The 8,982-nt window shown below is 35.1% G+C and overlaps 1 pseudogene; it reads left to right on the top strand.

Moving 5' to 3' along the window:
* The first annotated feature begins 2,701 nt into the window (after nt 1–2,701).
* Nucleotides 2,702–5,092, top strand: LOC148689610 (zinc finger BED domain-containing protein RICESLEEPER 1-like; annotated as a pseudogene).
* Nucleotides 5,093–8,982: the final 3,890 nt, after the last annotated feature.

The following is an 8,982-nucleotide window of genomic DNA, read 5'->3' as shown; positions in this document are numbered from 1 at the left end:
TTTTGTTTGGGTTTCTCTTATATATGGGCCTAAATGGACCAAACTGTACACGGTCCGAAGAGATAAGGGTGCAAGCATCCGTGCTATTAATAATTTTTTTTTTTTTTTTTTTTAACAAACGATATTATCTATTAAGGAAAAGACAGGTTGAGCTTAATCTTACAATGTGTTAGCAATAATATGGTTCAAATTCGTTTTTAACTAGAATCGAACCTAAAATCTCTCACTTATAAATGGAAATACTTTGCCATGCCAAATTTATATGACTCATTGTTTCACACTAACAATAGAAAATAAAACCGCATTTCTTACAATATCATCATGCAATAACATTAATGCACAAAAAGTACTCGAAAATATATTTAGAAATGTTTACAACTTTATGACTTACCTTTTTATTTCGACCTTCTCATTGTTGAAGTTTTTAAGTAGAAACTTCACTCTATCTCATTGTCCCACATTGCTTACCACAAAAAATTTCTCATATTTTTTAACACTTTGTTCTTCTTACCAAGTAGGGCTGGAATAAAATCCCAAAAATCCCAAACCAAACTGAAAAAATCCCGATCCCAAACCAAAATTCCCAAAATTATCGGTATGTCATCCCGAACCAAACCGAAATTTTCGGTACGGGATTCGGTTTTGCATCTTCATTTTTTCGGTATTCCCATACCGAACCGAAATAAATATTATATATATATTATTTTTTAATTATAAGAGAATTATTTCAACCGTTCATTGTTTTAGATTTAATATGTGCCGTTCATTTGTTTTTAGGTCGAATCCCCCATTTCACTTTCGTTCCCTTGATTCCAATTCCATCGAACTTGAAGCACAGGCACCGCCAGCCTTCCTTCACCACGCAGCCTTCTTTCGAATTGTCTTGACTCTCCAGCGGCCCATCCTTCCTTCACGAATCACCACCCAACCACCGCCACGCCAAAGCATCAAGGACAGAACTCTCCAACCTTCCTTCACGATTCCTTCACGAATCATCTACGACTCTTGTGATCTCTCTCTCGCGGGCGATTTTCTCTCATAGACAGAACTCTTGATCCAACACTGAGTCTGAGTCTCACTCTCACCCAAATTAGGTAATTAATTTAGTGTTTTGACAGTAGGGATTGTTGAAGGGCTCGAGGCCGGTTATAGACTCGCTAATGGCCTAATTTATTCATGCCATTGGCAATTTTTTTTTGTGTGTTAATAACTTATACATTTCTTCCATTTCATCTGTTTGTTAGTAGTCATTCAAATATTCAATAATTAAAATGATGTTTGATTGAGTTTATCACATTCTTTTTTTAAAATCGTTTCTTTTATTGATGATGCACTGCGGCACCATGTGTGATGCTATATATTTGGTTTTGGCGGGTTGTAAGGGAATTAAAGTTGTGGGAAGGTTCTCTTGATCTAGTTAAAGCTCTAAGATCTGAATTTCAAAATGGACATTTATCATTTGCTAGTAAACGCATTTTAGAGGTGGGCATCCTAATATTTTTAGGTGAATGTATTATATACTGTCCCACGATGCCTTCACCTGTTAACCTTTCACATCTTAACATTTTTCCTGCTACTTTAGCTTATATGATTCCTGCCTGGTAGTCTAATTCTCGAGTGTAACTGTTCTTAGTCATAAGTTCATAAAATGAGACATGCAAGCTTCTTTGCCTTGAAATGTATTATATCCTTAAAAACAGAAACTAATTTTGTTTATGGTTGCATCATGCTCGCTTCATTCAAAATGTTGGTACTAGGTTTCCCCACTGTGTTAGTCCATTAATTTCATGTTCACATAATACATACAGGGAAACTCTTCAACTTTCTAGATGGCTAGTTCAAATTGTTAGGCTCTAATATCATAGCTTGGAAGTGGAGATTTTCAACTCAATTCTTAATGAACTGCACTTTAGTTGCGATACCTTAACTAACAAAGGGTTTAATGAGAATAATACCTCTGAGTTTACACTCTGGAGAAATAGATTGAAGTTATTCTTTTTTCTTGGAGTCTTACTTGCAACAATAAGTAAATCTCTTCACACCTGCACACACATCATTGAATTAAGCATTCATTGGTGCACCTTTACACGTAATAAATTAAACTGCTATCATTGATCATTAATCAATAAAGAAAATTATTAAGCACTACTACAAGTGATTATCTATGCTGACTGATTTTCTGGTTGTCTTCAGGGAGAAGTGTTAGCAGGTTTAGCATTGCTATAGCAACTGAGGAGTTAATCATTCCACCTGTTCAAACTTCAAATTAGTCACACGTTGCGTCAGGTAATATTTTTGTTTTGGCTATAGAATCTTAGATACATGGTCTTGCTTTAATGTTTGATAGCAAATCAAGTTTTGTAATTCTATGCACTGATTGGCATATTCTAGGCAGATACTTAACTGGGCCTTGCCATTTAATTGGCATATTTGTGCACAGATTAGCATAAACAAGACATGATTGGCAGATTTTTGAATATATTTCTATGTTGAATGCTCAGATTTTTGAATGCTATTGTGCTCAGATTTATGCACAGACAGATTGGCAGATTGCTTTTGAATAGGCAGATGCTATGGAAATATGAAATTATGTCAAATTAGTAGATTGGGCAGATGCCATAAAAGTATTGAATAGGCTAATTTCATTTGATTTCTGTTATATATTTTGATTTCTTTTTCTCACAACCATATTTTTTCTATGTTGAATGCTCAGATTTTTGAACCATTTATTTTATTTATTTATTGGAATTTGGATATATGTTGAACTGTGGTTGTGATATATTAATGTGCATTGTTATTTTATTTGTTAGGATGGACGAGTCTAGTAGTCAATCTAGTACACCTATGGACTCGGTATTAGAAAAACGAAAACAAACCCAACCTAGTGGTACCCTTCAACTAGGCATTCCCTCACCTCAAGCTTATTTGCATACTGATTATTATGAAGATTGTTAGGATGATGATCCGGATATGGAGGAGGATATTGCATTAAACAAATAGAAGAAGAGGGGGAAGAGGAAGTAGAAGAAGTAGAAGAAGTAGTGAGACAATGAGAGGGTCCTCCTCGAAAAAAAAGGGCAATAGGAGAAAGCGTTCAAGTCCGGCGTGGAATGTTGCTAAGAGAGTAACGATCACCGATAATAATAGGGAGAAATCTTTCATGGCCGAATGCAAGCATTGCAAACTCTTAGTACTGGCACACCCTATAATTCATGGAATGACAGGAATTCTTAAGCATTTGAGGAAATGCCCGGGTTCTAGTCTTTTTGAGAATGTGGATCTGAAGCAACTACATTGACACAAGCGAGGATGGGAGGTCCGGTTGTTACTCACACTTTTAATCAAAAAAGACTTGATAGGAGATGTGTGAGGTGGATTATAATAGCGGAGATGCCTTTTAGGGTGGTTGATCAAGAGGACTTTCGAGATTTTATTCGTGACTTGAATCCAAAGTACAAACTTCCTAATAGGCATAAGGTGGCGGCGGCGGTTTTGGAGTTGTATGTTGAAGAGAAGGCTAAAATAAAAAATGTGATTGAGGGGTCGAAAGTGAGTATTACAACTGACACTTGGACCTCAATTCAAATGATAAACTACATGGTCATCACGGTCCCTTTTTTGGACACTAATTGGAGGTTGCATAAGAGGATCCTAAACTTTGTCCAAGTTACTTCTCATAAGGGTGGTGATATTGGAAGATGTCTAGAGGTTTGCTTGAATGATTGGGGCATAGACAAGGTGTATAGTATTACCATTGACAATGCTAGTGCAAATGACACCGTTATTGCATACATGAAAAGAAGACTCAAGTCAAATGGTACTCTTTTACTTGACGGGGCTCACTTGCACATAAGGTGCGCTTGTCACATCCTTAATTTGATAGTTCAGGATGGAATGATGGAGCTTAGTTGTGAGATTGATGCCATAAGAAATTGTGTAAAGTTTATACACTCATCCACGGCAAGGTTGGAGTCTTTTAGGGAATATTGTGTCTTGTTGAGATTTGATAGGATGTCAAGTATCCCTTTTGATGTTGTCACAAGGTGCAATGTCACGTATGAGATGCTTAATAATGCTTTCAAGTTTAAAGAAGTATTCTCTAAGATGGCCATTAAGTGTGACTCTTTTATTGCTTACTTTAAAGAGAAGGTCTCGAAAGAGGTTGATGGGGTGACAACAAAGGCCAAGCAGGTGGGTCATCCGGAGGTGGATGATTGGGAAAGGTCAATGAGTTTTGCTCACTTTCTTAAAAAGTTTTATGATACCTTGACATTAAGTGCAACCCTTACTCCAACGTCACACTTAATACTTAGCACGGTGATTGCCTTGCAAGTGGAGATACAAGAACAAATTTTAAACGCCTCTAATGCCACTTTGCAAAGTGTGGCTACCTCAATGAAGCTCAAGTTTGACAAATATTAGGGTCACATTGAAAAGGTGAATCCTATTCTCTTTGTAGCCCAAGCACTCGACCCTAGGTACAAATTTGATATGTTGGAGACAAATCTAGAAGAGCTCGGCTATGGATGGGACAAAATAAGGGAGAAGAAAGTAAGGGTTAAAGGCTATGTAACTGAGTTGTATAATGCATACAAGGAGGGAGTGGTCCTTAGTAGTAGTAGTAGTAGTACTAGTAGTACTAGTAGTAGTGCTACCTCAAATGTGGAGCAAAGATCAAGTGTTGTACTAGATGATGTGGGGGGTGTGATCGTAGACACTGATGTTGCTTCAAGGATGACAAAGAAGATCCAACGAAAAAGAGCGGAGGCACAACAAAATGAGATAGCCAATGAAGTGGATATGTACTTCAATGATCCACATCAAAGCCTAACATATAAGGGTTTCAATCTTTTGGATTGGTGGCAAGGAAATTGTGCCCAATATCCAACTCTTAGTAAAGTTGCTAAGAATGCTTTGGCCCTTCCTAGCAGCACCGTTGCTAGTGAGAATGCCTTTAGTCTTGGTGGGAGAGTTGTTGATCCTTTTAGAACTTCCTTAACACCTAAAACGGTTGAGGCTTTAGTGTTTACTAGTGACTGACTTAGAGGAAAGGAATTTTCTTTTTACAAGGAGCTTACACTTGACGAATTCCATTTCTACAAAGAGCTTGAACGCTTAGAAAGAAGTAAGTAAACAATTTAATTTCCTCTTTTATTTTCTTAGTATTTATTATCTATTAGACTATAATTCAATGTAAATGATTTGTGGTTTATTGTTTTAGGCACAGCTAATTTGGGAGGTGAGGAGAATACAACACAAGAAAATGAAATGCCACCTCCACCTCCTCGACCACCTCAAGTTGAAGTTCAACAACATCAAAATCAATCACTACCTCCATGACCACCCATTGTAAGGGAAGGGCTCAACCATCAACATCAAGGGGAAGAGTGCAAGTACCAACAAGAAGGGAGCAACCACAAGCATCAACAAGATCAAGGGGACGAAGGGGCCGAAGAGGCCAACAATATTTATAAACTTTAAGCTTTGCTTTTTTGCTTTTGGTTTGTAACTTAATTATTGAAACTTTGGCTCATAACTAATTTTTTTTGATTTTGGGTTTGTTACCTTATTTATTTTAAAATCTTGGCTTGTAACTATTATTTTTGTCTTTGGATTTGGTACTTAATTTATTTTTATTGCATGCATGCATGTGTAGTGGGTAGATTGAAACTTTGTGCATAGATGGGCAGTGGGCAGATTGAAACTTCATTTATGAAACTATGTCAAATTTGTGCAGTGGGCAGTGGACAAATTAGTAGAAACATGTCTTGCCATTTGATTGGCAGATTAGTAGAAACAACAAATTGGTAGATTAGGCCCAAAAACATAATATGCCAAATTTTAGTCCAAAAGCCCAAAAGCATTTCAGGATTCCCGATTTGTCCCGAAATCCCGAAATTATTTTGGGATTTCCGAAAATTGGGATTCCCGAAAATTTGGTTTGGGATCGGTATTGAATTTGAGATTCCCGAAAATTTCGGTTTGGGAATTGGGACAAGAATTTCGGTATGGAATGCCATACCGAACCACCTCTATTACCAAGTGATTAAAAAGATGGACTATAGATAGCAAATTTGGACTTGAATCTTGGGTTTGAGCTTTGGGGTGTGATAATTATATATATTATTAAAATATATTTAATTATCAAAAGATGGACTCTTGGGCTCCAGTTTTAGTATTAAATTCAATAATTAGTTTTTAATTTATTAAATTATTTTCTGATTTTAATTAATCCGTTTTTTTTTTCAACGGACTAATTCTTTCAAAGAAATCTAAGAACGTTTGGAAAAGTCTAAGGAAAGGATGAAGCCACACACCCTTTATGTTGAACAGTTGCCTCCCAAAATCATATATGTTGTGAACATGTATATGACTTCTATAAATACATGCATCTGCATATCATTCAAATCACAAATCACTCTTCCTTCTAATACTAAGCATACTAAGAGAACCATAAATAAATATGCCAAAAACTAAGTTTTCCAGTGCTGGAATCTTAGTTTGTATTTGTTGAATCTTAGTGAAGCAGACGCTTATAGAACTACAAGTACAAAGTAAAGGTGAATTTTTGTTTCAAGAACCTTCCGGATACGCAAGTCTCGATCTTCATTTTATATGTTTGATATTAATTTTGTTTATTCATACTTTGTCAATATATTTAGTTGCAATTTATTGTTTATTTTCATATTCGAATTTATATATATATATATATATATATATATATCCTTGTGTGTGTGTATATATATATTGGGAAATACTAAGGAGACTCTCAAAAGTGGGACTCTACATAGACTCTTCGTTACCTCATGTTTAGGGCACAATTTCTGTGCCAAAATTATAAAACATTGTGCCAACAACATATGTGGCAGAGAGTTTATAGAGAGCTTCACTTTGAGATAGTCTCCTTAGCATTTCTCATATATATTTGTCATTGATTATTGATAAATATCTAACACTCATTTCTCCTGAAACTAAAAATTTAATTATATTAAAATCCCACTATTCTTCTTCCTTTGTTAGGGTAACTAAAGTTTTAATTTGTCAACCAAAAGTAACTAAAATTATAATAACCGCTACATAAAGAATTGTGCAACAAGAAAGGTGAAGAGAAGTCAATTAGTACAGAGAAAATGACCTTAAATTTCATCTCATAATGAAGAAAATGCTTGACAAAAAGCCAACACTAGTTATATTTCAAAATCATCACCCAGAAGTGTTCAACAATTAATACAACACATTACCAGCATCAAAATGATATGCAAAATATTTATAAATATCTATTCTGTCAAAGAATACCAATAAGATAAGGATAGTCGAAACCAAACTAAGACATACATGCGAAGCAAAAAAACTAGAAACAACAAACACACCAATTTAATTTAACAATGACAGTGAAAAGACTAACCCTATAGACCCAGATATCCTAAATTTAAACCATGTAACACGAGTATTACTGTTAGATAGTTGATAGAGAGTTTTGCTTAATGCTTAGGCGGAGTGTTACTATATATATATGCTTGTACTGTACCTCGTATTGGACTGATTTGAATATCATTAAATAAGAATACAATTTTCCTTTTTCTTGCTCTCTCTACATATCTACTTCAACCCCTCTCTATAAACCTCTTCATTTCTTCATTCTTTTGAATTTATTCATATGGTGTTGACTTTTCCACAACAGAACAAGAAATGTCATGTTTGATATTCATCAAAATCGACTTCGAAAAATGAATTTTCAGACACTAACAGCAATTACTGACTTTACCTCTTTGAAAACTAGATTTGTGCAACTTAAATAGTTGTATTTTGTATTTGCATTGCATGTTTGTTTATAATTTTTTTTAGTTTTACTAGTTTCTATCTATATGTACTAGAAACATTTGTGGGGCAAGGTTTAGTATGTCTTCCCTAATCACCTACATCTAATTAGGTGTAACTAATATTCTCAACAACGAAGAGATCGAAAAACAATAAAATTCACTCGTACCATCATACTTTCTAAGGTTAATCTAGTCCATGCCATGTTGAAATCATAACAACCAGCAGCCTTGGGTCGAACAACTTTTTTGTTCATTCTTTTTTCTGGCTTTGTTTCTAAGTGTTTTTATTTTTCAGTTGCTTTGTTTCTAATTTGACGATATATTTGTCCTTGCAACAAGCCTACCAGCTGGTTTGCACTTAATTAAAGAAAACTTACCATTTTCTATTAGTTGCTTGCGCATGCACTTGGTCAATAGGAATTTGTTTGAATCACTACTGGCTTGAACGGTAGTGCAGGTTGACAAGGACTCCAAAACTTGATCTTTTTATTTGTCATATAAACACCGAAGCATACACTTTCATTCCCTCTTTAGTCTTTAGCTTTTCGTTTTTGTTTAATAAAAAAGAAGAAAATCCACATACAACGCTAAGCTAGTTTCACGTTGAATGAAACGATACTTTGCGAGATAAAATATATTAAGATTGTTTCTTAGTGGTGAGGTTTGAACTTTAATTATCACCAGGTCTCATTTCTCAACATTGAAAATGCTATGTGTACTGTGCAGAGGAACAAAACAGTCCCATGTGTGCAAAGGAACCGATTTAAATTTAAAAGCTTTCTAAAGTGGCTGTGTGATGCACTTACACACCAAGTTTAAATCTCCTGCCAACAGTTTTAATGTTTTATATAGTTTAAAATAGAAAGCCTCATCCTGAACGATTGGTTTTCGACATCACATCCCTGTGACCTGTTTTGCAACTTTGCACTAGTCATCTGCAGAAGTTTAACTTATCGCCTATATATAGTACCGACCTTTACGTATTCTTTACCATATCTTAATTCCAAAATAATTTACTACTAATTGATCCGGGCACCATACTATATTCAGAGTAAAGTCGTACCTTGTGTAGCATCAAGCCACAACTCTTGACTGAAGGTTGATACTTGTTTAAGGAAAAAAAAAAAAAAAAAGTAAAGTGTCTTGTTTGTGTTTCTGCATA

The sequence above is a fragment of the Pyrus communis genome, chromosome 17 (assembly GCF_041283825.1).
Source record: "Pyrus communis isolate YQ-2024b chromosome 17, ASM4128382v1, whole genome shotgun sequence".
NCBI classification, from domain to species: Eukaryota; Viridiplantae; Streptophyta; class Magnoliopsida; order Rosales; family Rosaceae; genus Pyrus; species Pyrus communis.
The sequence above is the reverse complement of the archived record's forward strand: the minus strand, read 5'-3'. Positions and strand labels throughout refer to the sequence as shown.